The sequence below is a fragment of the Schistocerca americana genome, unplaced genomic scaffold (assembly GCF_021461395.2).
Source record: "Schistocerca americana isolate TAMUIC-IGC-003095 unplaced genomic scaffold, iqSchAmer2.1 HiC_scaffold_180, whole genome shotgun sequence".
NCBI classification, from domain to species: Eukaryota; Metazoa; Arthropoda; class Insecta; order Orthoptera; family Acrididae; genus Schistocerca; species Schistocerca americana.
The window spans coordinates 202,801-226,973 of NW_025725885.1; the positions used below are offsets into that span (position 1 = coordinate 202,801).

Genomic DNA, 24,173 nt, shown 5'->3' on the forward strand with positions numbered 1-24,173 from the left:
GTGTCCATCGCCTCGCCTCTCCTTACCTCTCTCAGTCGTTTCTCGTGCTTGTCGTTTTGATATAGGCCGATTTGAGAGCGTCAGCTCTCGCGTCAGCTGAGCAAAGTCGAGACAAGTCGAGACACACTAAGGGCTGGTATGCAGCGAGTAAGAGGGCGAAAAAACAATAGTTTAAGAGCGCGTGGCAAAAGTACTCATAGGCGAAATTAAAAGCCTGCTGCGGTGGCCGGGAATCGAACCCGGATCAACTGCTTGGAAGGCAACTATGCTGACCATTACACCACCACCGCACAAGCGAGCGCCCCGCCACCGCGCTGAGTCGGCTTCCCGCCTGTCGGCAGCGGCCGAAGGTGATCGTACCCGGCAGGCGCATTTCGAGGCAGGCTAGGGGAGCACATCCAGACGCATTCGGACAGCGTATCCGCGCACATTTCGCATCCTTTGGCAAGAGTCGGCGCCGGCGACGCAAGAGTACGCAGAGGACCGCGTTCTGGCGGCATCTTTAAGCAGCGCAGTGCAGGATTCAGCGTCTGCAGCATCTTCTCCACAGAATGCTACGGCGCTTGACGGCAGTCCCACTTTCCCTTGAGACACCTGCTCGGGAAGCAGCGTGAAGGTACCGCCGGCCCGAGCATCGGTGGTTCAGTGGTAGAATGCTCGCCTGCCACGCGGGCGGCCCGGGTTCGATTCCCGGCCGATGCATCATTTTGTTTTTTCTCCGGTAGGGGTGCTGCGTGTCTTTCGCACTCGAACTGCGTGAGCCATGAGAATGAACCGCGGGATTCCGTGTGGAAAGAACCAATCATGCAGCGCGGACGACTGCTCGTTTGGACTCCTGCGTGCTATTGTACATACTGGCGTCGGCCTAGCATCGCAAGTTGCCTGCCGCGCCGTGAATGCACGTGTAGCAACAGAAAAAATGAGCCAGGGAGTGCAGACTCTCTACCACTTGTATTCGGTACTTACCAAGATTCCAGAAAGTGTAACGATCGCCTGCCTCGGTAGCGCAGTAGGCAGCGCGTAAGTCTCATAATCTTAAGGTCGTGAGTTCGATCCTCACCCGGGGCATCTAATTTTCTGTGACTGATGGTGGTGCTGTTGCTAGGGCGCCAACTTATTTCTTGTTTGTTATCCACAACGTTTCAACGCTTCAGCGGGAAAATGTTTACATACAGCTTCCCTTTTCCTCTTCTCCCAGCAGAGCATGAAGCCAAAAGCATTGCTCTGCGACGTTTGAGGTGCGCGCCTTGCCAGTCAGTATGTGCAAAGATGCTCGCAAAGAGAGCGACAATGCGACAAGCGACCGTACGAACGGGCGAATGAAACGGCCGCATCCGGTGTGGTCTAGTGGCTAGGATACCTGGGTTTCACCCAGGAGGCCCGGGTTCGATTCCCGGTACCGGAACTGGATTTTTTCCACACGAATCGTGACAAGTTTGAGCTGTCCGAGCGGCCGTTTCCCGTCCTGCTCGCAATATAGCTACTGTTTCGTGACCGTCAGCAGAATATAGACTAGGGAAGCAGACACACGACGACCGTAGGAATGGTGTATGGCTTCATGCCAGCTGATTCCAGCGTAGGGCTGAGCAACTGCATCTGCCGAGGCCCGTTAGCTCAGTTGGTTAGAGCGTCGTGCTAATAACGCGAAGGTCGTGGGTTCGATCCCCCCACGGGCCACTACTCTTTTACTACTGCGAAAAGGCAGCGCCGATTTCAGCTGGCGAGTGTGATGACCAAATGATCATCACCCTGCGTGGAAGTTGACAGAGGATCCGAACCCGACTCGTGGGGAAGCACTACAGCATTCGCTCGGCAATGGCCATAATATCTTGAATACACTGGTTAGAGAAAATGAAAGAAAATGTCCGATTGCCGATGCGTAACAACTTTGGCCCTTGTCAGTACTTGGGCGGGTGAGCGCATGGGAACACAGGGCACTATTGGCAGTTTTACTTCCTATTTTTGTTTCTCCATTGTTTTCGGAGCTACAGCCCGATTCGGTCAGGGAGACGCCACCGTGAAATGAAGGGGGCGTGCTGTGTGTCCATCGCCTCGCCTCTCCTTACCTCTCTCAGTCGTTTCTCGTGCTTGTCGTTTTGATATAGGCCGATTTGAGAGCGTCAGCTCTCGCGTCAGCTGAGCAAAGTCGAGACAAGTCGAGACACACTAAGGGCTGGTATGCAGCGAGTAAGAGGGCGAAAAAACAATAGTTTAAGAGCGCGTGGCAAAAGTACTCATAGGCGAAATTAAAAGCCTGCTGCGGTGGCCGGGAATCGAACCCGGATCAACTGCTTGGAAGGCAACTATGCTGACCATTACACCACCACCGCACAAGCGAGCGCCCCGCCACCGCGCTGAGTCGGCTTCCCGCCTGTCGGCAGCGGCCGAAGGTGATCGTACCCGGCAGGCGCATTTCGAGGCAGGCTAGGGGAGCACATCCAGACGCATTCGGACAGCGTATCCGCGCACATTTCGCATCCTTTGGCAAGAGTCGGCGCCGGCGACGCAAGAGTACGCAGAGGACCGCGTTCTGGCGGCATCTTTAAGCAGCGCAGTGCAGGATTCAGCGTCTGCAGCATCTTCTCCACAGAATGCTACGGCGCTTGACGGCAGTCCCACTTTCCCTTGAGACACCTGCTCGGGAAGCAGCGTGAAGGTACCGCCGGCCCGAGCATCGGTGGTTCAGTGGTAGAATGCTCGCCTGCCACGCGGGCGGCCCGGGTTCGATTCCCGGCCGATGCATCATTTTGTTTTTTCTCCGGTAGGGGTGCTGCGTGTCTTTCGCACTCGAACTGCGTGAGCCATGAGAATGAACCGCGGGATTCCGTGTGGAAAGAACCAATCATGCAGCGCGGACGACTGCTCGTTTGGACTCCTGCGTGCTATTGTACATACTGGCGTCGGCCTAGCATCGCAAGTTGCCTGCCGCGCCGTGAATGCACGTGTAGCAACAGAAAAAATGAGCCAGGGAGTGCAGACTCTCTACCACTTGTATTCGGTACTTACCAAGATCCCAGAAAGTGTAACGATCGCCTGCCTCGGTAGCGCAGTAGGCAGCGCGTAAGTCTCATAATCTTAAGGTCGTGAGTTCGATCCTCACCCGGGGCATCTAATTTTCTGTGACTGATGGTGGTGCTGTTGCTAGGGCGCCAACTTATTTCTTGTTTGTTATCCACAACGTTTCAACGCTTCAGCGGGAAAATGTTTACATACAGCTTCCCTTTTCCTCTTCTCCCAGCAGAGCATGAAGCCAAAAGCATTGCTCTGCGACGTTTGAGGTGCGCGCCTTGCCAGTCAGTATGTGCAAAGATGCTCGCAAAGAGAGCGACAATGCGACAAGCGACCGTACGAACGGGCGAATGAAACGGCCGCATCCGGTGTGGTCTAGTGGCTAGGATACCTGGCTTTCACCCAGGAGGCCCGGGTTCGATTCCCGGTACCGGAACGGGATTTTTTCCACACGAATCGTGACAAGTTTGAGCTGTCCGAGCGGCCGTTTCCCGTCCTGCTCGCAATATAGCTACTGTTTCGTGACCGTCAGCAGAATATAGACTAGGGAAGCAGACACACGACGACCGTAGGAATGGTGTATGGCTTCATGCCAGCTGATTCCAGCGTAGGGCTGAGCAACTGCATCTGCCGAGGCCCGTTAGCTCAGTTGGTTAGAGCGTCGTGCTAATAACGCGAAGGTCGTGGGTTCGATCCCCCCACGGGCCACTACTCTTTTACTACTGCGAAAAGGCAGCGCCGATTTCAGCTGGCGAGTGTGATGACCAAATGATCATCACCCTGCGTGGAAGTTGACAGAGGATCCGAACCCGACTCGTGGGGAAGCACTACAGCATTCGCTCGGCAATGGCCATAATATCTTGAATACACTGGTTAGAGAAAATGAAAGAAAATGTCCGATTGCCGATGCGTAACAACTTTGGCCCTTGTCAGTACTTGGGCGGGTGAGCGCATGGGAACACAGGGCACTATTGGCAGTTTTACTTCCTATTTTTGTTTCTCCATTGTTTTCGGAGCTACAGCCCGATTCGGTCAGGGAGACGCCACCGTGAAATGAAGGGGGCGTGCTGTGTGTCCATCGCCTCGCCTCTCCTTACCTCTCTCAGTCGTTTCTCGTGCTTGTCGTTTTGATATAGGCCGATTTGAGAGCGTCAGCTCTCGCGTCAGCTGAGCAAAGTCGAGACAAGTCGAGACACACTAAGGGCTGGTATGCAGCGAGTAAGAGGGCGAAAAAACAATAGTTTAAGAGCGCGTGGCAAAAGTACTCATAGGCGAAATTAAAAGCCTGCTGCGGTGGCCGGGAATCGAACCCGGATCAACTGCTTGGAAGGCAACTATGCTGACCATTACACCACTACCGCACAAGCGAGCGCCCCGCCACCGCGCTGAGTCGGCTTCCCGCCTGTCGGCAGCGGCCGAAGGTGATCGTACCCGGCAGGCGCATTTCGAGGCAGGCTAGGGGAGCACATCCAGACGCATTCGGACAGCGTATCCGCGCACATTTCGCATCCTTTGGCAAGAGTCGGCGCCGGCGACGCAAGAGTACGCAGAGGACCGCGTTCTGGCGGCATCTTTAAGCAGCGCAGTGCAGGATTCAGCGTCTGCAGCATCTTCTCCACAGAATGCTACGGCGCTTGACGGCAGTCCCACTTTCCCTTGAGACACCTGCTCGGGAAGCAGCGTGAAGGTACCGCCGGCCCGAGCATCGGTGGTTCAGTGGTAGAATGCTCGCCTGCCACGCGGGCGGCCCGGGTTCGATTCCCGGCCGATGCATCATTTTGTTTTTTCTCCGGTAGGGGTGCTGCGTGTCTTTCGCACTCGAACTGCGTGAGCCATGAGAATGAACCGCGGGATTCCGTGTGGAAAGAACCAATCATGCAGCGCGGACGACTGCTCGTTTGGACTCCTGCGTGCTATTGTACATACTGGCGTCGGCCTAGCATCGCAAGTTGCCTGCCGCGCCGTGAATGCACGTGTAGCAACAGAAAAAATGAGCCAGGGAGTGCAGACTCTCTACCACTTGTATTCGGTACTTACCAAGATTCCAGAAAGTGTAACGATCGCCTGCCTCGGTAGCGCAGTAGGCAGCGCGTAAGTCTCATAATCTTAAGGTCGTGAGTTCGATCCTCACCCGGGGCATCTAATTTTCTGTGACTGATGGTGGTGCTGTTGCTAGGGCGCCAACTTATTTCTTGTTTGTTATCCACAACGTTTCAACGCTTCAGCGGGAAAATGTTTACATACAGCTTCCCTTTTCCTCTTCTCCCAGCAGAGCATGAAGCCAAAAGCATTGCTCTGCGACGTTTGAGGTGCGCGCCTTGCCAGTCAGTATGTGCAAAGATGCTCGCAAAGAGAGCGACAATGCGACAAGCGACCGTACGAACGGGCGAATGAAACGGCCGCATCCGGTGTGGTCTAGTGGCTAGGATACCTGGGTTTCACCCAGGAGGCCCGGGTTCGATTCCCGGTACCGGAACTGGATTTTTTCCACACGAATCGTGACAAGTTTGAGCTGTCCGAGCGGCCGTTTCCCGTCCTGCTCGCAATATAGCTACTGTTTCGTGACCGTCAGCAGAATATAGACTAGGGAAGCAGACACACGACGACCGTAGGAATGGTGTATGGCTTCATGCCAGCTGATTCCAGCGTAGGGCTGAGCAACTGCATCTGCCGAGGCCCGTTAGCTCAGTTGGTTAGAGCGTCGTGCTAATAACGCGAAGGTCGTGGGTTCGATCCCCCCACGGGCCACTACTCTTTTACTACTGCGAAAAGGCAGCGCCGATTTCAGCTGGCGAGTGTGATGACCAAATGATCATCACCCTGCGTGGAAGTTGACAGAGGATCCGAACCCGACTCGTGGGGAAGCACTACAGCATTCGCTCGGCAATGGCCATAATATCTTGAATACACTGGTTAGAGAAAATGAAAGAAAATGTCCGATTGCCGATGCGTAACAACTTTGGCCCTTGTCAGTACTTGGGCGGGTGAGCGCATGGGAACACAGGGCACTATTGGCAGTTTTACTTCCTATTTTTGTTTCTCCATTGTTTTCGGAGCTACAGCCCGATTCGGTCAGGGAGACGCCACCGTGAAATGAAGGGGGCGTGCTGTGTGTCCATCGCCTCGCCTCTCCTTACCTCTCTCAGTCGTTTCTCGTGCTTGTCGTTTTGATATAGGCCGATTTGAGAGCGTCAGCTCTCGCGTCAGCTGAGCAAAGTCGAGACAAGTCGAGACACACTAAGGGCTGGTATGCAGCGAGTAAGAGGGCGAAAAAACAATAGTTTAAGAGCGCGTGGCAAAAGTACTCATAGGCGAAATTAAAAGCCTGCTGCGGTGGCCGGGAATCGAACCCGGATCAACTGCTTGGAAGGCAACTATGCTGACCATTACACCACCACCGCACAAGCGAGCGCCCCGCCACCGCGCTGAGTCGGCTTCCCGCCTGTCGGCAGCGGCCGAAGGTGATCGTACCCGGCAGGCGCATTTCGAGGCAGGCTAGGGGAGCACATCCAGACGCATTCGGACAGCGTATCCGCGCACATTTCGCATCCTTTGGCAAGAGTCGGCGCCGGCGACGCAAGAGTACGCAGAGGACCGCGTTCTGGCGGCATCTTTAAGCAGCGCAGTGCAGGATTCAGCGTCTGCAGCATCTTCTCCACAGAATGCTACGGCGCTTGACGGCAGTCCCACTTTCCCTTGAGACACCTGCTCGGGAAGCAGCGTGAAGGTACCGCCGGCCCGAGCATCGGTGGTTCAGTGGTAGAATGCTCGCCTGCCACGCGGGCGGCCCGGGTTCGATTCCCGGCCGATGCATCATTTTGTTTTTTCTCCGGTAGGGGTGCTGCGTGTCTTTCGCACTCGAACTGCGTGAGCCATGAGAATGAACCGCGGGATTCCGTGTGGAAAGAACCAATCATGCAGCGCGGACGACTGCTCGTTTGGACTCCTGCGTGCTATTGTACATACTGGCGTCGGCCTAGCATCGCAAGTTGCCTGCCGCGCCGTGAATGCACGTGTAGCAACAGAAAAAATGAGCCAGGGAGTGCAGACTCTCTACCACTTGTATTCGGTACTTACCAAGATTCCAGAAAGTGTAACGATCGCCTGCCTCGGTAGCGCAGTAGGCAGCGCGTAAGTCTCATAATCTTAAGGTCGTGAGTTCGATCCTCACCCGGGGCATCTAATTTTCTGTGACTGATGGTGGTGCTGTTGCTAGGGCGCCAACTTATTTCTTGTTTGTTATCCACAACGTTTCAACGCTTCAGCGGGAAAATGTTTACATACAGCTTCCCTTTTCCTCTTCTCCCAGCAGAGCATGAAGCCAAAAGCATTGCTCTGCGACGTTTGAGGTGCGCGCCTTGCCAGTCAGTATGTGCAAAGATGCTCGCAAAGAGAGCGACAATGCGACAAGCGACCGTACGAACGGGCGAATGAAACGGCCGCATCCGGTGTGGTCTAGTGGCTAGGATACCTGGCTTTCACCCAGGAGGCCCGGGTTCGATTCGCGGTACCGGAACGGAATTTTTTCCACACGAATCGTGACAAGTTTGAGCTGTCCGAGCGGCCGTTTCCCGTCCTGCTCGCAATATAGCTACTGTTTCGTGACCGTCAGCAGAATATAGACTAGGGAAGCAGACACACGACGACCGTAGGAATGGTGTATGGCTTCATGCCAGCTGATTCCAGCGTAGGGCTGAGCAACTGCATCTGCCGAGGCCCGTTAGCTCAGTTGGTTAGAGCGTCGTGCTAATAACGCGAAGGTCGTGGGTTCGATCCCCCCACGGGCCACTACTCTTTTACTACTGCGAAAAGGCAGCGCCGATTTCAGCTGGCGAGTGTGATGACCAAATGATCATCACCCTGCGTGGAAGTTGACAGAGGATCCGAACCCGACTCGTGGGGAAGCACTACAGCATTCGCTCGGCAATGGCCATAATATCTTGAATACACTGGTTAGAGAAAATGAAAGAAAATGTCCGATTGCCGATGCGTAACAACTTTGGCCCTTGTCAGTACTTGGGCGGGTGAGCGCATGGGAACACAGGGCACTATTGGCAGTTTTACTTCCTATTTTTGTTTCTCCATTGTTTTCGGAGCTACAGCCCGATTCGGTCAGGGAGACGCCACCGTGAAATGAAGGGGGCGTGCTGTGTGTCCATCGCCTCGCCTCTCCTTACCTCTCTCAGTCGTTTCTCGTGCTTGTCGTTTTGATATAGGCCGATTTGAGAGCGTCAGCTCTCGCGTCAGCTGAGCAAAGTCGAGACAAGTCGAGACACACTAAGGGCTGGTATGCAGCGAGTAAGAGGGCGAAAAAACAATAGTTTAAGAGCGCGTGGCAAAAGTACTCATAGGCGAAATTAAAAGCCTGCTGCGGTGGCCGGGAATCGAACCCGGATCAACTGCTTGGAAGGCAACTATGCTGACCATTACACCACCACCGCACAAGCGAGCGCCCCGCCACCGCGCTGAGTCGGCTTCCCGCCTGTCGGCAGCGGCCGAAGGTGATCGTACCCGGCAGGCGCATTTCGAGGCAGGCTAGGGGAGCACATCCAGACGCATTCGGACAGCGTATCCGCGCACATTTCGCATCCTTTGGCAAGAGTCGGCGCCGGCGACGCAAGAGTACGCAGAGGACCGCGTTCTGGCGGCATCTTTAAGCAGCGCAGTGCAGGATTCAGCGTCTGCAGCATCTTCTCCACAGAATGCTACGGCGCTTGACGGCAGTCCCACTTTCCCTTGAGACACCTGCTCGGGAAGCAGCGTGAAGGTACCGCCGGCCCGAGCATCGGTGGTTCAGTGGTAGAATGCTCGCCTGCCACGCGGGCGGCCCGGGTTCGATTCCCGGCCGATGCATCATTTTGTTTTTTCTCCGGTAGGGGTGCTGCGTGTCTTTCGCACTCGAACTGCGTGAGCCATGAGAATGAACCGCGGGATTCCGTGTGGAAAGAACCAATCATGCAGCGCGGACGACTGCTCGTTTGGACTCCTGCGTGCTATTGTACATACTGGCGTCGGCCTAGCATCGCAAGTTGCCTGCCGCGCCGTGAATGCACGTGTAGCAACAGAAAAAATGAGCCAGGGAGTGCAGACTCTCTACCACTTGTATTCGGTACTTACCAAGATTCCAGAAAGTGTAACGATCGCCTGCCTCGGTAGCGCAGTAGGCAGCGCGTAAGTCTCATAATCTTAAGGTCGTGAGTTCGATCCTCACCCGGGGCATCTAATTTTCTGTGACTGATGGTGGTGCTGTTGCTAGGGCGCCAACTTATTTCTTGTTTGTTATCCACAACGTTTCAACGCTTCAGCGGGAAAATGTTTACATACAGCTTCCCTTTTCCTCTTCTCCCAGCAGAGCATGAAGCCAAAAGCATTGCTCTGCGACGTTTGAGGTGCGCGCCTTGCCAGTCAGTATGTGCAAAGATGCTCGCAAAGAGAGCGACAATGCGACAAGCGACCGTACGAACGGGCGAATGAAACGGCCGCATCCGGTGTGGTCTAGTGGCTAGGATACCTGGGTTTCACCCAGGAGGCCCGGGTTCGATTCCCGGTACCGGAACTGGATTTTTTCCACACGAATCGTGACAAGTTTGAGCTGTCCGAGCGGCCGTTTCCCGTCCTGCTCGCAATATAGCTACTGTTTCGTGACCGTCAGCAGAATATAGACTAGGGAAGCAGACACACGACGACCGTAGGAATGGTGTATGGCTTCATGCCAGCTGATTCCAGCGTAGGGCTGAGCAACTGCATCTGCCGAGGCCCGTTAGCTCAGTTGGTTAGAGCGTCGTGCTAATAACGCGAAGGTCGTGGGTTCGATCCCCCCACGGGCCACTACTCTTTTACTACTGCGAAAAGGCAGCGCCGATTTCAGCTGGCGAGTGTGATGACCAAATGATCATCACCCTGCGTGGAAGTTGACAGAGGATCCGAACCCGACTCGTGGGGAAGCACTACAGCATTCGCTCGGCAATGGCCATAATATCTTGAATACACTGGTTAGAGAAAATGAAAGAAAATGTCCGATTGCCGATGCGTAACAACTTTGGCCCTTGTCAGTACTTGGGCGGGTGAGCGCATGGGAACACAGGGCACTATTGGCAGTTTTACTTCCTATTTTTGTTTCTCCATTGTTTTCGGAGCTACAGCCCGATTCGGTCAGGGAGACGCCACCGTGAAATGAAGGGGGCGTGCTGTGTGTCCATCGCCTCGCCTCTCCTTACCTCTCTCAGTCGTTTCTCGTGCTTGTCGTTTTGATATAGGCCGATTTGAGAGCGTCAGCTCTCGCGTCAGCTGAGCAAAGTCGAGACAAGTCGAGACACACTAAGGGCTGGTATGCAGCGAGTAAGAGGGCGAAAAAACAATAGTTTAAGAGCGCGTGGCAAAAGTACTCATAGGCGAAATTAAAAGCCTGCTGCGGTGGCCGGGAATCGAACCCGGATCAACTGCTTGGAAGGCAACTATGCTGACCATTACACCACCACCGCACAAGCGAGCGCCCCGCCACCGCGCTGAGTCGGCTTCCCGCCTGTCGGCAGCGGCCGAAGGTGATCGTACCCGGCAGGCGCATTTCGAGGCAGGCTAGGGGAGCACATCCAGACGCATTCGGACAGCGTATCCGCGCACATTTCGCATCCTTTGGCAAGAGTCGGCGCCGGCGACGCAAGAGTACGCAGAGGACCGCGTTCTGGCGGCATCTTTAAGCAGCGCAGTGCAGGATTCAGCGTCTGCAGCATCTTCTCCACAGAATGCTACGGCGCTTGACGGCAGTCCCACTTTCCCTTGAGACACCTGCTCGGGAAGCAGCGTGAAGGTACCGCCGGCCCGAGCATCGGTGGTTCAGTGGTAGAATGCTCGCCTGCCACGCGGGCGGCCCGGGTTCGATTCCCGGCCGATGCATCATTTTGTTTTTTCTCCGGTAGGGGTGCTGCGTGTCTTTCGCACTCGAACTGCGTGAGCCATGAGAATGAACCGCGGGATTCCGTGTGGAAAGAACCAATCATGCAGCGCGGACGACTGCTCGTTTGGACTCCTGCGTGCTATTGTACATACTGGCGTCGGCCTAGCATCGCAAGTTGCCTGCCGCGCCGTGAATGCACGTGTAGCAACAGAAAAAATGAGCCAGGGAGTGCAGACTCTCTACCACTTGTATTCGGTACTTACCAAGATTCCAGAAAGTGTAACGATCGCCTGCCTCGGTAGCGCAGTAGGCAGCGCGTAAGTCTCATAATCTTAAGGTCGTGAGTTCGATCCTCACCCGGGGCATCTAATTTTCTGTGACTGATGGTGGTGCTGTTGCTAGGGCGCCAACTTATTTCTTGTTTGTTATCCACAACGTTTCAACGCTTCAGCGGGAAAATGTTTACATACAGCTTCCCTTTTCCTCTTCTCCCAGCAGAGCATGAAGCCAAAAGCATTGCTCTGCGACGTTTGAGGTGCGCGCCTTGCCAGTCAGTATGTGCAAAGATGCTCGCAAAGAGAGCGACAATGCGACAAGCGACCGTACGAACGGGCGAATGAAACGGCCGCATCCGGTGTGGTCTAGTGGCTAGGATACCTGGCTTTCACCCAGGAGGCCCGGGTTCGATTCGCGGTACCGGAACGGAATTTTTTCCACACGAATCGTGACAAGTTTGAGCTGTCCGAGCGGCCGTTTCCCGTCCTGCTCGCAATATAGCTACTGTTTCGTGACCGTCAGCAGAATATAGACTAGGGAAGCAGACACACGACGACCGTAGGAATGGTGTATGGCTTCATGCCAGCTGATTCCAGCGTAGGGCTGAGCAACTGCATCTGCCGAGGCCCGTTAGCTCAGTTGGTTAGAGCGTCGTGCTAATAACGCGAAGGTCGTGGGTTCGATCCCCCCACGGGCCACTACTCTTTTACTACTGCGAAAAGGCAGCGCCGATTTCAGCTGGCGAGTGTGATGACCAAATGATCATCACCCTGCGTGGAAGTTGACAGAGGATCCGAACCCGACTCGTGGGGAAGCACTACAGCATTCGCTCGGCAATGGCCATAATATCTTGAATACACTGGTTAGAGAAAATGAAAGAAAATGTCCGATTGCCGATGCGTAACAACTTTGGCCCTTGTCAGTACTTGGGCGGGTGAGCGCATGGGAACACAGGGCACTATTGGCAGTTTTACTTCCTATTTTTGTTTCTCCATTGTTTTCGGAGCTACAGCCCGATTCGGTCAGGGAGACGCCACCGTGAAATGAAGGGGGCGTGCTGTGTGTCCATCGCCTCGCCTCTCCTTACCTCTCTCAGTCGTTTCTCGTGCTTGTCGTTTTGATATAGGCCGATTTGAGAGCGTCAGCTCTCGCGTCAGCTGAGCAAAGTCGAGACAAGTCGAGACACACTAAGGGCTGGTATGCAGCGAGTAAGAGGGCGAAAAAACAATAGTTTAAGAGCGCGTGGCAAAAGTACTCATAGGCGAAATTAAAAGCCTGCTGCGGTGGCCGGGAATCGAACCCGGATCAACTGCTTGGAAGGCAACTATGCTGACCATTACACCACCACCGCACAAGCGAGCGCCCCGCCACCGCGCTGAGTCGGCTTCCCGCCTGTCGGCAGCGGCCGAAGGTGATCGTACCCGGCAGGCGCATTTCGAGGCAGGCTAGGGGAGCACATCCAGACGCATTCGGACAGCGTATCCGCGCACATTTCGCATCCTTTGGCAAGAGTCGGCGCCGGCGACGCAAGAGTACGCAGAGGACCGCGTTCTGGCGGCATCTTTAAGCAGCGCAGTGCAGGATTCAGCGTCTGCAGCATCTTCTCCACAGAATGCTACGGCGCTTGACGGCAGTCCCACTTTCCCTTGAGACACCTGCTCGGGAAGCAGCGTGAAGGTACCGCCGGCCCGAGCATCGGTGGTTCAGTGGTAGAATGCTCGCCTGCCACGCGGGCGGCCCGGGTTCGATTCCCGGCCGATGCATCATTTTGTTTTTTCTCCGGTAGGGGTGCTGCGTGTCTTTCGCACTCGAACTGCGTGAGCCATGAGAATGAACCGCGGGATTCCGTGTGGAAAGAACCAATCATGCAGCGCGGACGACTGCTCGTTTGGACTCCTGCGTGCTATTGTACATACTGGCGTCGGCCTAGCATCGCAAGTTGCCTGCCGCGCCGTGAATGCACGTGTAGCAACAGAAAAAATGAGCCAGGGAGTGCAGACTCTCTACCACTTGTATTCGGTACTTACCAAGATTCCAGAAAGTGTAACGATCGCCTGCCTCGGTAGCGCAGTAGGCAGCGCGTAAGTCTCATAATCTTAAGGTCGTGAGTTCGATCCTCACCCGGGGCATCTAATTTTCTGTGACTGATGGTGGTGCTGTTGCTAGGGCGCCAACTTATTTCTTGTTTGTTATCCACAACGTTTCAACGCTTCAGCGGGAAAATGTTTACATACAGCTTCCCTTTTCCTCTTCTCCCAGCAGAGCATGAAGCCAAAAGCATTGCTCTGCGACGTTTGAGGTGCGCGCCTTGCCAGTCAGTATGTGCAAAGATGCTCGCAAAGAGAGCGACAATGCGACAAGCGACCGTACGAACGGGCGAATGAAACGGCCGCATCCGGTGTGGTCTAGTGGCTAGGATACCTGGCTTTCACCCAGGAGGCCCGGGTTCGATTCCCGGTACCGGAACGGAATTTTTTCCACACGAATCGTGACAAGTTTGAGCTGTCCGAGCGGCCGTTTCCCGTCCTGCTCGCAATATAGCTACTGTTTCGTGACCGTCAGCAGAATATAGACTAGGGAAGCAGACACACGACGACCGTAGGAATGGTGTATGGCTTCATGCCAGCTGATTCCAGCGTAGGGCTGAGCAACTGCATCTGCCGAGGCCCGTTAGCTCAGTTGGTTAGAGCGTCGTGCTAATAACGCGAAGGTCGTGGGTTCGATCTCCCCACGGGCCACTACTCTTTTACTACTGCGAAAAGGCAGCGCCGATTTCAGCTGGCGAGTGTGATGACCAAATGATCATCACCCTGCGTGGAAGTTGACAGAGGATCCGAACCCGACTCGTGGGGAAGCACTACAGCATTCGCTCGGCAATGGCCATAATATCTTGAATACACTGGTTAGAGAAAATGAAAGAAAATGTCCGATTGCCGATGCGTAACAACTTTGGCCCTTGTCAGTACTTGGGCGGGTGAGCGCATGGGAACACAGGGCACTATTGGCAGTTTTACTTCCTATTTTTGTTTCTCCATTGTTTTCGGAGCTACAGCCCGATTCGGTCAGGGAGACGCCACCGTGAAATGAAGGGGGCGTGCTGTGTGTCCATCGCCTCGCCTCTCCTTACCTCTCTCAGTCGTTTCTCGTGCTTGTCGTTTTGATATAGGCCGATTTGAGAGCGTCAGCTCTCGCGTCAGCTGAGCAAAGTCGAGACAAGTCGAGACACACTAAGGGCTGGTATGCAGCGAGTAAGAGGGCGAAAAAACAATAGTTTAAGAGCGCGTGGCAAAAGTACTCATAGGCGAAATTAAAAGCCTGCTGCGGTGGCCGGGAATCGAACCCGGATCAACTGCTTGGAAGGCAACTATGCTGACCATTACACCACCACCGCACAAGCGAGCGCCCCGCCACCGCGCTGAGTCGGCTTCCCGCCTGTCGGCAGCGGCCGAAGGTGATCGTACCCGGCAGGCGCATTTCGAGGCAGGCTAGGGGAGCACATCCAGACGCATTCGGACAGCGTATCCGCGCACATTTCGCATCCTTTGGCAAGAGTCGGCGCCGGCGACGCAAGAGTACGCAGAGGACCGCGTTCTGGCGGCATCTTTAAGCAGCGCAGTGCAGGATTCAGCGTCTGCAGCATCTTCTCCACAGAATGCTACGGCGCTTGACGGCAGTCCCACTTTCCCTTGAGACACCTGCTCGGGAAGCAGCGTGAAGGTACCGCCGGCCCGAGCATCGGTGGTTCAGTGGTAGAATGCTCGCCTGCCACGCGGGCGGCCCGGGTTCGATTCCCGGCCGATGCATCATTTTGTTTTTTCTCCGGTAGGGGTGCTGCGTGTCTTTCGCACTCGAACTGCGTGAGCCATGAGAATGAACCGCGGGATTCCGTGTGGAAAGAACCAATCATGCAGCGCGGACGACTGCTCGTTTGGACTCCTGCGTGCTATTGTACATACTGGCGTCGGCCTAGCATCGCAAGTTGCCTGCCGCGCCGTGAATGCACGTGTAGCAACAGAAAAAATGAGCCAGGGAGTGCAGACTCTCTACCACTTGTATTCGGTACTTACCAAGATCCCAGAAAGTGTAACGATCGCCTGCCTCGGTAGCGCAGTAGGCAGCGCGTAAGTCTCATAATCTTAAGGTCGTGAGTTCGATCCTCACCCGGGGCATCTAATTTTCTGTGACTGATGGTGGTGCTGTTGCTAGGGCGCCAACTTATTTCTTGTTTGTTATCCACAACGTTTCAACGCTTCAGCGGGAAAATGTTTACATACAGCTTCCCTTTTCCTCTTCTCCCAGCAGAGCATGAAGCCAAAAGCATTGCTCTGCGACGTTTGAGGTGCGCGCCTTGCCAGTCAGTATGTGCAAAGATGCTCGCAAAGAGAGCGACAATGCGACAAGCGACCGTACGAACGGGCGAATGAAACGGCCGCATCCGGTGTGGTCTAGTGGCTAGGATACCTGGCTTTCACCCAGGAGGCCCGGGTTCGATTCCCGGTACCGGAACGGGATTTTTTCCACACGAATCGTGACAAGTTTGAGCTGTCCGAGCGGCCGTTTCCCGTCCTGCTCGCAATATAGCTACTGTTTCGTGACCGTCAGCAGAATATAGACTAGGGAAGCAGACACACGACGACCGTAGGAATGGTGTATGGCTTCATGCCAGCTGATTCCAGCGTAGGGCTGAGCAACTGCATCTGCCGAGGCCCGTTAGCTCAGTTGGTTAGAGCGTCGTGCTAATAACGCGAAGGTCGTGGGTTCGATCCCCCCACGGGCCACTACTCTTTTACTACTGCGAAAAGGCAGCGCCGATTTCAGCTGGCGAGTGTGATGACCAAATGATCATCACCCTGCGTGGAAGTTGACAGAGGATCCGAACCCGACTCGTGGGGAAGCACTACAGCATTCGCTCGGCAATGGCCATAATATCTTGAATACACTGGTTAGAGAAAATGAAAGAAAATGTCCGATTGCCGATGCGTAACAACTTTGGCCCTTGTCAGTACTTGGGCGGGTGAGCGCATGGGAACACAGGGCACTATTGGCAGTTTTACTTCCTATTTTTGTTTCTCCATTGTTTTCGGAGCTACAGCCCGATTCGGTCAGGGAGACGCCACCGTGAAATGAAGGGGGCGTGCTGTGTGTCCATCGCCTCGCCTCTCCTTACCTCTCTCAGTCGTTTCTCGTGCTTGTCGTTTTGATATAGGCCGATTTGAGAGCGTCAGCTCTCGCGTCAGCTGAGCAAAGTCGAGACAAGTCGAGACACACTAAGGGCTGGTATGCAGCGAGTAAGAGGGCGAAAAAACAATAGTTTAAGAGCGCGTGGCAAAAGTACTCATAGGCGAAATTAAAAGCCTGCTGCGGTGGCCGGGAATCGAACCCGGATCAACTGCTTGGAAGGCAACTATGCTGACCATTACACCACCACCGCACAAGCGAGCGCCCCGCCACCGCGCTGAGTCGGCTTCCCGCCTGTCGGCAGCGGCCGAAGGTGATCGTACCCGGCAGGCGCATTTCGAGGCAGGCTAGGGGAGCACATCCAGACGCATTCGGACAGCGTATCCGCGCACATTTCGCATCCTTTGGCAAGAGTCGGCGCCGGCGACGCAAGAGTACGCAGAGGACCGCGTTCTGGCGGCATCTTTAAGCAGCGCAGTGCAGGATTCAGCGTCTGCAGCATCTTCTCCACAGAATGCTACGGCGCTTGACGGCAGTCCCACTTTCCCTTGAGACACCTGCTCGGGAAGCAGCGTGAAGGTACCGCCGGCCCGAGCATCGGTGGTTCAGTGGTAGAATGCTCGCCTGCCACGCGGGCGGCCCGGGTTCGATTCCCGGCCGATGCATCATTTTGTTTTTTCTCCGGTAGGGGTGCTGCGTGTCTTTCGCACTCGAACTGCGTGAGCCATGAGAATGAACCGCGGGATTCCGTGTGGAAAGAACCAATCATGCAGCGCGGACGACTGCTCGTTTGGACTCCTGCGTGCTATTGTACATACTGGCGTCGGCCTAGCATCGCAAGTTGCCTGCCGCGCCGTGAATGCACGTGTAGCAACAGAAAAAATGAGCCAGGGAGTGCAGACTCTCTACCACTTGTATTCGGTACTTACCAAGATCCCAGAAAGTGTAACGATCGCCTGCCTCGGTAGCGCAGTAGGCAGCGCGTAAGTCTCATAATCTTAAGGTCGTGAGTTCGATCCTCACCCGGGGCATCTAATTTTCTGTGACTGATGGTGGTGCTGTTGCTAGGGCGCCAACTTATTTCTTGTTTGTTATCCACAACGTTTCAACGCTTCAGCGGGAAAATGTTTACATACAGCTTCCCTTTTCCTCTTCTCCCAGCAGAGCATGAAGCCAAAAGCATTGCTCTGCGACGTTTGAGGTGCGCGCCTTGCCAGTCAGTATGTGCAAAGATGCTCGCAAAGAGAGCGACAATGCGACAAGCGACCGTACGAACGGGCGAATGAAACGGCCGCATCCGGTGTGGTCTAGTGGCTAGGATACCTGGCTTTCACCCAGGAGGCCCGGGTTCGATTCCCGGTACCGGAACGGGATTTTTTCCACACGAATCGTGACAAGTTTGAGCTGTCCGAGCGGCCGTTTCCCGTCCTGCTCGCAATATAGCTACTGTTTCGTGACCGTCAGCAGAATATAGACTAGGGAAGCAGACACACGACGACCGTAGGAATGGTGTATGGCTTCATGCCAGCTGATTCCAGCGTAGGGCTGAGCAACTGCATCTGCCGAGGCCCGTTAGCTCAGTTGGTTAGAGCGTCGTGCTAATAACGCGAAGGTCGTGGGTTCGATCCCCCCACGGGCCACTACTCTTTTACTACTGCGAAAAGGCAGCGCCGATTTCAGCTGGCGAGTGTGATGACCAAATGATCATCACCCTGCGTGGAAGTTGACAGAGGATCCGAACCCGACTCGTGGGGAAGCACTACAGCATTCGCTCGGCAATGGCCATAATATCTTGAATACACTGGTTAGAGAAAATGAAAGAAAATGTCCGATTGCCGATGCGTAACAACTTTGGCCCTTGTCAGTACTTGGGCGGGTGAGCGCATGGGAACACAGGGCACTATTGGCAGTTTTACTTCCTATTTTTGTTTCTCCATTGTTTTCGGAGCTACAGCCCGATTCGGTCAGGGAGACGCCACCGTGAAATGAAGGGGGCGTGCTGTGTGTCCATCGCCTCGCCTCTCCTTACCTCTCTCAGTCGTTTCTCGTGCTTGTCGTTTTGATATAGGCCGATTTGAGAGCGTCAGCTCTCGCGTCAGCTGAGCAAAGTCGAGACAAGTCGAGACACACTAAGGGCTGGTATGCAGCGAGTAAGAGGGCGAAAAAACAATAGTTTAAGAGCGCGTGGCAAAAGTACTCATAGGCGAAATTAAAAGCCTGCTGCGGTGGCCGGGAATCGAACCCGGATCAACTGCTTGGAAGGCAACTATGCTGACCATTACACCACCACCGCACAAGCGAGCGCCCCGCCACCGCGCTGAGTCGGCTTCCCGCCTGTCGGCAGCGGCCGAAGGTGATCGTACCCGGCAGGCGCATTTCGAGGCAGGCTAGGGGAGCACATCCAGACGCATTCGGACAGCGTATCCGCGCACATTTCGCATCCTTTGGCAAGAGTCGGCGCCGGCGACGCAAGAGTACGCAGAGGACCGCGTTCTGGCGGCATCTTTAAGCAGCGCAGTGCAGGATTCAGCGTCTGCAGCATCTTCTCCACAGAATGCTACGGCGCTTGACGGCAGTCCCACTTTCCCTTGAGACACCTGCTCGGGAAGCAGCGTGAAGGTACCGCCGGCCCGAGCATCGGTGGTTCAGTGGTAGAATGCTCGCCTGCCACGCGGGCGGCCCGGGTTCGATTCCCGGCCGATGCATCATTTTGTTTTTTCTCCGGTAGGGGTGCTGCGTGTCTTTCGCACTCGAACTGCGTGAGCCATGAGAATGAACCGCGGGATTCCGTGTGGAAAGAACCAATCATGCAGCGCGGACGACTGCTCGTTTGGACTCCTGCGTGCTATTGTACATACTGGCGTCGGCCTAGCATCGCAAGTTGCCTGCCGCGCCGTGAATGCACGTGTAGCAACAGAAAAAATGAGCCAGGGAGTGCAGACTCTCTACCACTTGTATTCGGTACTTACCAAGATCCCAGAAAGTGTAACGATCGCCTGCCTCGGTAGCGCAGTAGGCAGCGCGTAAGTCTCATAATCTTAAGGTCGTGAGTTCGATCCTCACCCGGGGCATCTAATTTTCTGTGACTGATGGTGGTGCTGTTGCTAGGGCGCCAACTTATTTCTTGTTTGTTATCCACAACGTTTCAACGCTTCAGCGGGAAAATGTTTACATACAGCTTCCCTTTTCCTCTTCTCCCAGCAGAGCATGAAGCCAAAAGCATTGCTCTGCGACGTTTGAGGTGCGCGCCTTGCCAGTCAGTATGTGCAAAGATGCTCGCAAAGAGAGCGACAATGCGACAAGCGACCGTACGAACGGGCGAATGAAACGGCCGCATCCGGTGTGGTCTAGTGGCTAGGATACCTGGCTTTCACCCAGGAGGCCCGGGTTCGATTCCCGGTACCGGAACGGGATTTTTTCCACACGAATCGTGACAAGTTTGAGCTGTCCGAGCGGCCGTTTCCCGTCCTGCTCGCAATATAGCTACTGTTTCGTGACCGTCAGCAGAATATAGACTAGGGAAGCAGACACACGACGACCGTAGGAATGGTGTATGGCTTCATGCCAGCTGATTCCAGCGTAGGGCTGAGCAACGGCATCTGCCGAGGCCCGTTAGCTCAGTTGGTTAGAGCGTCGTGCTAATAACGCGAAGGTCGTGGGTTCGATCCCCCCACGGGCCACTACTCTTTTACTACTGCGAAAAGGCAGCGCCGATTTCAGCTGGCGAGTGTGATGACCAAATGATCATCACCCTGCGTGGAAGTTGACAGAGGATCCGAACCCGACTCGTGGGGAAGCACTACAGCATTCGCTCGGCAATGGCCATAATATCTTGAATACACTGGTTAGAGAAAATGAAAGAAAATGTCCGATTGCCGATGCGTAACAACTTTGGCCCTTGTCAGTACTTGGGCGGGTGAGCGCATGGGAACACAGGGCACTATTGGCAGTTTTACTTCCTATTTTTGTTTCTCCATTGTTTTCGGAGCTACAGCCCGATTCGGTCAGGGAGACGCCACCGTGAAATGAAGGGGGCGTGCTGTGTGTCCATCGCCTCGCCTCTCCTTACCTCTCTCAGTCGTTTCTCGTGCTTGTCGTTTTGATATAGGCCGATTTGAGAGCGTCAGCTCTCGCGTCAGCTGAGCAAAGTCGAGACAAGTCGAGACACACTAAGGGCTGGTATGCAGCGAGTAAGAGGGCGAAAAAACAATAGTTTAAGAGCGCGTGGCAAAAGTACTCATAGGCGAAATTAAAAGCCTGCTGCGGTGGCCGGGAATCGAACCCGGATCAACTGCTTGGAAGGCAACTATGCTGACCATTACACCACCACCGCACAAGCGAGCGCCCCGCCACCGCGCTGAGTCGGCTTCCCGCCTGTCGGCAGCGGCCGAAGGTGATCGTACCCGGCAGGCGCATTTCGAGGCAGGCTAGGGGAGCACATCCAGACGCATTCGGACAGCGTATCCGCGCACATTTCGCATCCTTTGGCAAGAGTCGGCGCCGGCGACGCAAGAGTACGCAGAGGACCGCGTTCTGGCGGCATCTTTAAGCAGCGCAGTGCAGGATTCAGCGTCTGCAGCATCTTCTCCACAGAATGCTACGGCGCTTGACGGCAGTCCCACTTTCCCTTGAGACACCTGCTCGGGAAGCAGCGTGAAGGTACCGCCGGCCCGAGCATCGGTGGTTCAGTGGTAGAATGCTCGCCTGCCACGCGGGCGGCCCGGGTTCGATTCCCGGCCGATGCATCACTTTGTTTTTTCTCCGGTAGGGGTGCTGCGTGTCTTTCGCACTCGAACTGCGTGAGCCATGAGAATGAACCGCGGGATTCCGTGTGGAAAGAACCAATCATGCAGCGCGGACGACTGCTCGTTTGGACTCCTGCGTGCTATTGTACATACTGGCGTCGGCCTAGCATCGCAAGTTGCCTGCCGCGCCGTGAATGCACGTGTAGCAACAGAAAAAATGAGCCAGGGAGTGCAGACTCTCTACCACTTGTATTCGGTACTTACCAAGATCCCAGAAAGTGTAACGATCGCCTGCCTCGGTAGCGCAGTAGGCAGCGCGTAAGTCTCATAATCTTAAGGTCGTGAGTTCGATCCTCACCCGGGGCATCTAATTTTCTGTGACTGATGGTGGTGCTGTTGCTAGGGCGCCAACTTATTTCTTGTTTGTTATCCACAACGTTTCAACGCTTCAGCGGGAAAATGTTTACATACAGCTTCCCTTTTCCTCTTCTCCCAGCAGAGCATGAAGCCAAAAGCATTGCTCTGCGACGTTTGAGGTGCGCGCCTTGCCAGTCAGTATGTGCAAAGATGCTCGCAAAGAGAGCGACAATGCGACAAGCGACCGTACGAACGGGCGAATGAAACGGCCGCATCCGGTGTGGTCTAGTGGCTAGGATACCTGGCTTTCACCCAGGAGGCCCGGGTTCGATTCCCGGTACCGGAACGGAATTTTTTCCACACGAATCGTGACAAGTTTGAGCTGTCCGAGCGGCCGTTTCCCGTCCTGCTCGCAATATAGCTACTGTTTCGTGACCGTCAGCAGAATATAGACTAGGGAAGCAGACACACGACGACCGTAGGAATGGTGTATGGCTTCATGCCAGCTGATTCCAGCGTAGGGCTGAGCAACTGCATCTGCCGAGGCCCGTTAGCTCAGTTGGTTAGAGCGTCGTGCTAATAACGCGAAGGTCGTGGGTTCGATCCCCCCACGGGCCACTACTCTTTTACTACTGCGAAAAGGCAGCGCCGATTTCAGCTGGCGAGTGTGATGACCAAATGATCATCACCCTGCGTGGAAGTTGACAGAGGATCCGAACCCGACTCGTGGGGAAGCACTACAGCATTCGCTCGGCAATGGCCATAATATCTTGAATACACTGGTTAGAGAAAATGAAAGAAAATGTCCGATTGCCGATGCGTAACAACTTTGGCCCTTGTCAGTACTTGGGCGGGTGAGCGCATGGGAACACAGGGCACTATTGGCAGTTTTACTTCCTATTTTTGTTTCTCCATTGTTTTCGGAGCTACAGCCCGATTCGGTCAGGGAGACGCCACCGTGAAATGAAGGGGGCGTGCTGTGTGTCCATCGCCTCGCCTCTCCTTACCTCTCTCAGTCGTTTCTCGTGCTTGTCGTTTTGATATAGGCCGATTTGAGAGCGTCAGCTCTCGCGTCAGCTGAGCAAAGTCGAGACAAGTCGAGACACACTAAGGGCTGGTATGCAGCGAGTAAGAGGGCGAAAAAACAATAGTTTAAGAGCGCGTGGCAAAAGTACTCATAGGCGAAATTAAAAGCCTGCTGCGGTGGCCGGGAATCGAACCCGGATCAACTGCTTGGAAGGCAACTATGCTGACCATTACACCACCACCGCACAAGCGAGCGCCCCGCCACCGCGCTGAGTCGGCTTCCCGCCTGTCGGCAGCGGCCGAAGGTGATCGTACCCGGCAGGCGCATTTCGAGGCAGGCTAGGGGAGCACATCCAGACGCATTCGGACAGCGTATCCGCGCACATTTCGCATCCTTTGGCAAGAGTCGGCGCCGGCGACGCAAGAGTACGCAGAGGACCGCGTTCTGGCGGCATCTTTAAGCAGCGCAGTGCAGGATTCAGCGTCTGCAGCATCTTCTCCACAGAATGCTACGGCGCTTGACGGCAGTCCCACTTTCCCTTGAGACACCTGCTCGGGAAGCAGCGTGAAGGTACCGCCGGCCCGAGCATCGGTGGTTCAGTGGTAGAATGCTCGCCTGCCACGCGGGCGGCCCGGGTTCGATTCCCGGCCGATGCATCACTTTGTTTTTTCTCCGGTAGGGGTGCTGCGTGTCTTTCGCACTCGAACTGCGTGAGCCATGAGAATGAACCGCGGGATTCCGTGTGGAAAGAACCAATCATGCAGCGCGGACGACTGCTCGTTTGGACTCCTGCGTGCTATTGTACATACTGGCGTCGGCCTAGCATCGCAAGTTGCCTGCCGCGCCGTGAATGCACGTGTAGCAACAGAAAAAATGAGCCAGGGAGTGCAGACTCTCTACCACTTGTATTCGGTACTTACCAAGATCCCAGAAAGTGTAACGATCGCCTGCCTCGGTAGCGCAGTAGGCAGCGCGTAAGTCTCATAATCTTAAGGTCGTGAGTTCGATCCTCACCCGGGGCATCTAATTTTCTGTGACTGATGGTGGTGCTGTTGCTAGGGCGCCAACTTATTTCTTGTTTGTTATCCACAACGTTTCAACGCTTCAGCGGGAAAATGTTTACATACAGCTTCCCTTTTCCTCTTCTCCCAGCAGAGCATGAAGCCAAAAGCATTGCTCTGCGACGTTTGAGGTGCGCGCCTTGCCAGTCAGTATGTGCAAAGATGCTCGCAAAGAGAGCGACAATGCGACAAGCGACCGTACGAACGGGCGAATGAAACGGCCGCATCCGGTGTGGTCTAGTGGCTAGGATACCTGGCTTTCACCCAGGAGGCCCGGGTTCGATTCCCGGTACCGGAACGGGATTTTTTCCACACGAATCGTGACAAGTTTGAGCTGTCCGAGCGGCCGTTTCCCGTCCTGCTCGCAATATAGCTACTGTTTCGTGACCGTCAGCAGAATATAGACTAGGGAAGCAGACACACGACGACCGTAGGAATGGTGTATGGCTTCATGCCAGCTGATTCCAGCGTAGGGCTGAGCAACTGCATCTGCCGAGGCCCGTTAGCTCAGTTGGTTAGAGCGTCGTGCTAATAACGCGAAGGTCGTGGGTTCGATCCCCCCACGGGCCACTACTCTTTTACTACTGCGAAAAGGCAGCGCCGATTTCAGCTGGCGAGTGTGATGA

At 54.9% G+C, this 24,173-nt stretch overlaps 60 non-coding genes across 60 annotated transcripts; 48 read left to right on the forward strand and 12 right to left on the reverse strand.

Moving 5' to 3' along the window:
- Window positions 1-218: 218 nt before the first annotated feature.
- Trnag-ucc lies at window positions 219-290 on the reverse strand. Its single transcript has one exon. It is a non-coding gene; the product is annotated as a tRNA-Gly (tRNA).
- Window positions 291-631: 341 nt separating this feature from the next.
- On the forward strand, window positions 632-702 carry Trnag-gcc. The gene has a single exon. It is a non-coding gene; the product is annotated as a tRNA-Gly (tRNA).
- A 293-nt stretch (window positions 703-995) lies between these two features.
- Trnam-cau lies at window positions 996-1,068 on the forward strand. Its single transcript has one exon. It is a non-coding gene; the product is annotated as a tRNA-Met (tRNA).
- Window positions 1,069-1,333: 265 nt separating this feature from the next.
- Trnae-uuc lies at window positions 1,334-1,405 on the forward strand. Its single transcript has one exon. It is a non-coding gene; the product is annotated as a tRNA-Glu (tRNA).
- A 198-nt stretch (window positions 1,406-1,603) lies between these two features.
- On the forward strand, window positions 1,604-1,677 carry Trnai-aau. Its single transcript has one exon. It is a non-coding gene; the product is annotated as a tRNA-Ile (tRNA).
- A 581-nt stretch (window positions 1,678-2,258) lies between these two features.
- Window positions 2,259-2,330, reverse strand: Trnag-ucc. The gene has a single exon. It is a non-coding gene; the product is annotated as a tRNA-Gly (tRNA).
- A 341-nt stretch (window positions 2,331-2,671) lies between these two features.
- On the forward strand, window positions 2,672-2,742 carry Trnag-gcc. The gene has a single exon. It is a non-coding gene; the product is annotated as a tRNA-Gly (tRNA).
- Window positions 2,743-3,035: 293 nt separating this feature from the next.
- On the forward strand, window positions 3,036-3,108 carry Trnam-cau. Its single transcript has one exon. It is a non-coding gene; the product is annotated as a tRNA-Met (tRNA).
- Window positions 3,109-3,373: 265 nt separating this feature from the next.
- Trnae-uuc lies at window positions 3,374-3,445 on the forward strand. Its single transcript has one exon. It is a non-coding gene; the product is annotated as a tRNA-Glu (tRNA).
- A 198-nt stretch (window positions 3,446-3,643) lies between these two features.
- On the forward strand, window positions 3,644-3,717 carry Trnai-aau. The gene has a single exon. It is a non-coding gene; the product is annotated as a tRNA-Ile (tRNA).
- Window positions 3,718-4,298: 581 nt separating this feature from the next.
- Window positions 4,299-4,370, reverse strand: Trnag-ucc. The gene has a single exon. It is a non-coding gene; the product is annotated as a tRNA-Gly (tRNA).
- A 341-nt stretch (window positions 4,371-4,711) lies between these two features.
- Trnag-gcc lies at window positions 4,712-4,782 on the forward strand. Its single transcript has one exon. It is a non-coding gene; the product is annotated as a tRNA-Gly (tRNA).
- Window positions 4,783-5,075: 293 nt separating this feature from the next.
- Trnam-cau lies at window positions 5,076-5,148 on the forward strand. The gene has a single exon. It is a non-coding gene; the product is annotated as a tRNA-Met (tRNA).
- A 265-nt stretch (window positions 5,149-5,413) lies between these two features.
- On the forward strand, window positions 5,414-5,485 carry Trnae-uuc. The gene has a single exon. It is a non-coding gene; the product is annotated as a tRNA-Glu (tRNA).
- A 198-nt stretch (window positions 5,486-5,683) lies between these two features.
- Trnai-aau lies at window positions 5,684-5,757 on the forward strand. Its single transcript has one exon. It is a non-coding gene; the product is annotated as a tRNA-Ile (tRNA).
- A 581-nt stretch (window positions 5,758-6,338) lies between these two features.
- On the reverse strand, window positions 6,339-6,410 carry Trnag-ucc. Its single transcript has one exon. It is a non-coding gene; the product is annotated as a tRNA-Gly (tRNA).
- Window positions 6,411-6,751: 341 nt separating this feature from the next.
- Trnag-gcc lies at window positions 6,752-6,822 on the forward strand. Its single transcript has one exon. It is a non-coding gene; the product is annotated as a tRNA-Gly (tRNA).
- A 293-nt stretch (window positions 6,823-7,115) lies between these two features.
- Window positions 7,116-7,188, forward strand: Trnam-cau. The gene has a single exon. It is a non-coding gene; the product is annotated as a tRNA-Met (tRNA).
- Window positions 7,189-7,453: 265 nt separating this feature from the next.
- On the forward strand, window positions 7,454-7,525 carry Trnae-uuc. Its single transcript has one exon. It is a non-coding gene; the product is annotated as a tRNA-Glu (tRNA).
- Window positions 7,526-7,723: 198 nt separating this feature from the next.
- Window positions 7,724-7,797, forward strand: Trnai-aau. The gene has a single exon. It is a non-coding gene; the product is annotated as a tRNA-Ile (tRNA).
- A 581-nt stretch (window positions 7,798-8,378) lies between these two features.
- Trnag-ucc lies at window positions 8,379-8,450 on the reverse strand. The gene has a single exon. It is a non-coding gene; the product is annotated as a tRNA-Gly (tRNA).
- A 341-nt stretch (window positions 8,451-8,791) lies between these two features.
- On the forward strand, window positions 8,792-8,862 carry Trnag-gcc. Its single transcript has one exon. It is a non-coding gene; the product is annotated as a tRNA-Gly (tRNA).
- A 293-nt stretch (window positions 8,863-9,155) lies between these two features.
- Trnam-cau lies at window positions 9,156-9,228 on the forward strand. Its single transcript has one exon. It is a non-coding gene; the product is annotated as a tRNA-Met (tRNA).
- A 265-nt stretch (window positions 9,229-9,493) lies between these two features.
- Trnae-uuc lies at window positions 9,494-9,565 on the forward strand. Its single transcript has one exon. It is a non-coding gene; the product is annotated as a tRNA-Glu (tRNA).
- Window positions 9,566-9,763: 198 nt separating this feature from the next.
- Window positions 9,764-9,837, forward strand: Trnai-aau. Its single transcript has one exon. It is a non-coding gene; the product is annotated as a tRNA-Ile (tRNA).
- Window positions 9,838-10,418: 581 nt separating this feature from the next.
- Trnag-ucc lies at window positions 10,419-10,490 on the reverse strand. The gene has a single exon. It is a non-coding gene; the product is annotated as a tRNA-Gly (tRNA).
- Window positions 10,491-10,831: 341 nt separating this feature from the next.
- Window positions 10,832-10,902, forward strand: Trnag-gcc. Its single transcript has one exon. It is a non-coding gene; the product is annotated as a tRNA-Gly (tRNA).
- Window positions 10,903-11,195: 293 nt separating this feature from the next.
- Window positions 11,196-11,268, forward strand: Trnam-cau. The gene has a single exon. It is a non-coding gene; the product is annotated as a tRNA-Met (tRNA).
- Window positions 11,269-11,533: 265 nt separating this feature from the next.
- Window positions 11,534-11,605, forward strand: Trnae-uuc. Its single transcript has one exon. It is a non-coding gene; the product is annotated as a tRNA-Glu (tRNA).
- A 198-nt stretch (window positions 11,606-11,803) lies between these two features.
- Window positions 11,804-11,877, forward strand: Trnai-aau. Its single transcript has one exon. It is a non-coding gene; the product is annotated as a tRNA-Ile (tRNA).
- Window positions 11,878-12,458: 581 nt separating this feature from the next.
- Window positions 12,459-12,530, reverse strand: Trnag-ucc. The gene has a single exon. It is a non-coding gene; the product is annotated as a tRNA-Gly (tRNA).
- Window positions 12,531-12,871: 341 nt separating this feature from the next.
- On the forward strand, window positions 12,872-12,942 carry Trnag-gcc. The gene has a single exon. It is a non-coding gene; the product is annotated as a tRNA-Gly (tRNA).
- Window positions 12,943-13,235: 293 nt separating this feature from the next.
- On the forward strand, window positions 13,236-13,308 carry Trnam-cau. Its single transcript has one exon. It is a non-coding gene; the product is annotated as a tRNA-Met (tRNA).
- Window positions 13,309-13,573: 265 nt separating this feature from the next.
- Window positions 13,574-13,645, forward strand: Trnae-uuc. The gene has a single exon. It is a non-coding gene; the product is annotated as a tRNA-Glu (tRNA).
- A 198-nt stretch (window positions 13,646-13,843) lies between these two features.
- On the forward strand, window positions 13,844-13,917 carry Trnai-aau. The gene has a single exon. It is a non-coding gene; the product is annotated as a tRNA-Ile (tRNA).
- Window positions 13,918-14,498: 581 nt separating this feature from the next.
- Trnag-ucc lies at window positions 14,499-14,570 on the reverse strand. The gene has a single exon. It is a non-coding gene; the product is annotated as a tRNA-Gly (tRNA).
- Window positions 14,571-14,911: 341 nt separating this feature from the next.
- Window positions 14,912-14,982, forward strand: Trnag-gcc. The gene has a single exon. It is a non-coding gene; the product is annotated as a tRNA-Gly (tRNA).
- Window positions 14,983-15,275: 293 nt separating this feature from the next.
- Window positions 15,276-15,348, forward strand: Trnam-cau. Its single transcript has one exon. It is a non-coding gene; the product is annotated as a tRNA-Met (tRNA).
- Window positions 15,349-15,613: 265 nt separating this feature from the next.
- On the forward strand, window positions 15,614-15,685 carry Trnae-uuc. Its single transcript has one exon. It is a non-coding gene; the product is annotated as a tRNA-Glu (tRNA).
- A 198-nt stretch (window positions 15,686-15,883) lies between these two features.
- Window positions 15,884-15,957, forward strand: Trnai-aau. Its single transcript has one exon. It is a non-coding gene; the product is annotated as a tRNA-Ile (tRNA).
- Window positions 15,958-16,538: 581 nt separating this feature from the next.
- Window positions 16,539-16,610, reverse strand: Trnag-ucc. The gene has a single exon. It is a non-coding gene; the product is annotated as a tRNA-Gly (tRNA).
- Window positions 16,611-16,951: 341 nt separating this feature from the next.
- Window positions 16,952-17,022, forward strand: Trnag-gcc. Its single transcript has one exon. It is a non-coding gene; the product is annotated as a tRNA-Gly (tRNA).
- Window positions 17,023-17,315: 293 nt separating this feature from the next.
- On the forward strand, window positions 17,316-17,388 carry Trnam-cau. Its single transcript has one exon. It is a non-coding gene; the product is annotated as a tRNA-Met (tRNA).
- Window positions 17,389-17,653: 265 nt separating this feature from the next.
- Window positions 17,654-17,725, forward strand: Trnae-uuc. Its single transcript has one exon. It is a non-coding gene; the product is annotated as a tRNA-Glu (tRNA).
- A 198-nt stretch (window positions 17,726-17,923) lies between these two features.
- On the forward strand, window positions 17,924-17,997 carry Trnai-aau. Its single transcript has one exon. It is a non-coding gene; the product is annotated as a tRNA-Ile (tRNA).
- A 581-nt stretch (window positions 17,998-18,578) lies between these two features.
- On the reverse strand, window positions 18,579-18,650 carry Trnag-ucc. The gene has a single exon. It is a non-coding gene; the product is annotated as a tRNA-Gly (tRNA).
- A 341-nt stretch (window positions 18,651-18,991) lies between these two features.
- On the forward strand, window positions 18,992-19,062 carry Trnag-gcc. Its single transcript has one exon. It is a non-coding gene; the product is annotated as a tRNA-Gly (tRNA).
- A 293-nt stretch (window positions 19,063-19,355) lies between these two features.
- Window positions 19,356-19,428, forward strand: Trnam-cau. The gene has a single exon. It is a non-coding gene; the product is annotated as a tRNA-Met (tRNA).
- A 265-nt stretch (window positions 19,429-19,693) lies between these two features.
- Window positions 19,694-19,765, forward strand: Trnae-uuc. Its single transcript has one exon. It is a non-coding gene; the product is annotated as a tRNA-Glu (tRNA).
- A 198-nt stretch (window positions 19,766-19,963) lies between these two features.
- Trnai-aau lies at window positions 19,964-20,037 on the forward strand. Its single transcript has one exon. It is a non-coding gene; the product is annotated as a tRNA-Ile (tRNA).
- A 581-nt stretch (window positions 20,038-20,618) lies between these two features.
- On the reverse strand, window positions 20,619-20,690 carry Trnag-ucc. Its single transcript has one exon. It is a non-coding gene; the product is annotated as a tRNA-Gly (tRNA).
- Window positions 20,691-21,031: 341 nt separating this feature from the next.
- Trnag-gcc lies at window positions 21,032-21,102 on the forward strand. Its single transcript has one exon. It is a non-coding gene; the product is annotated as a tRNA-Gly (tRNA).
- Window positions 21,103-21,395: 293 nt separating this feature from the next.
- On the forward strand, window positions 21,396-21,468 carry Trnam-cau. Its single transcript has one exon. It is a non-coding gene; the product is annotated as a tRNA-Met (tRNA).
- Window positions 21,469-21,733: 265 nt separating this feature from the next.
- On the forward strand, window positions 21,734-21,805 carry Trnae-uuc. The gene has a single exon. It is a non-coding gene; the product is annotated as a tRNA-Glu (tRNA).
- A 198-nt stretch (window positions 21,806-22,003) lies between these two features.
- On the forward strand, window positions 22,004-22,077 carry Trnai-aau. Its single transcript has one exon. It is a non-coding gene; the product is annotated as a tRNA-Ile (tRNA).
- A 581-nt stretch (window positions 22,078-22,658) lies between these two features.
- Trnag-ucc lies at window positions 22,659-22,730 on the reverse strand. Its single transcript has one exon. It is a non-coding gene; the product is annotated as a tRNA-Gly (tRNA).
- Window positions 22,731-23,071: 341 nt separating this feature from the next.
- On the forward strand, window positions 23,072-23,142 carry Trnag-gcc. The gene has a single exon. It is a non-coding gene; the product is annotated as a tRNA-Gly (tRNA).
- Window positions 23,143-23,435: 293 nt separating this feature from the next.
- Window positions 23,436-23,508, forward strand: Trnam-cau. The gene has a single exon. It is a non-coding gene; the product is annotated as a tRNA-Met (tRNA).
- Window positions 23,509-23,773: 265 nt separating this feature from the next.
- On the forward strand, window positions 23,774-23,845 carry Trnae-uuc. The gene has a single exon. It is a non-coding gene; the product is annotated as a tRNA-Glu (tRNA).
- A 198-nt stretch (window positions 23,846-24,043) lies between these two features.
- On the forward strand, window positions 24,044-24,117 carry Trnai-aau. The gene has a single exon. It is a non-coding gene; the product is annotated as a tRNA-Ile (tRNA).
- The last annotated feature ends 56 nt before the right edge of the window (window positions 24,118-24,173 follow it).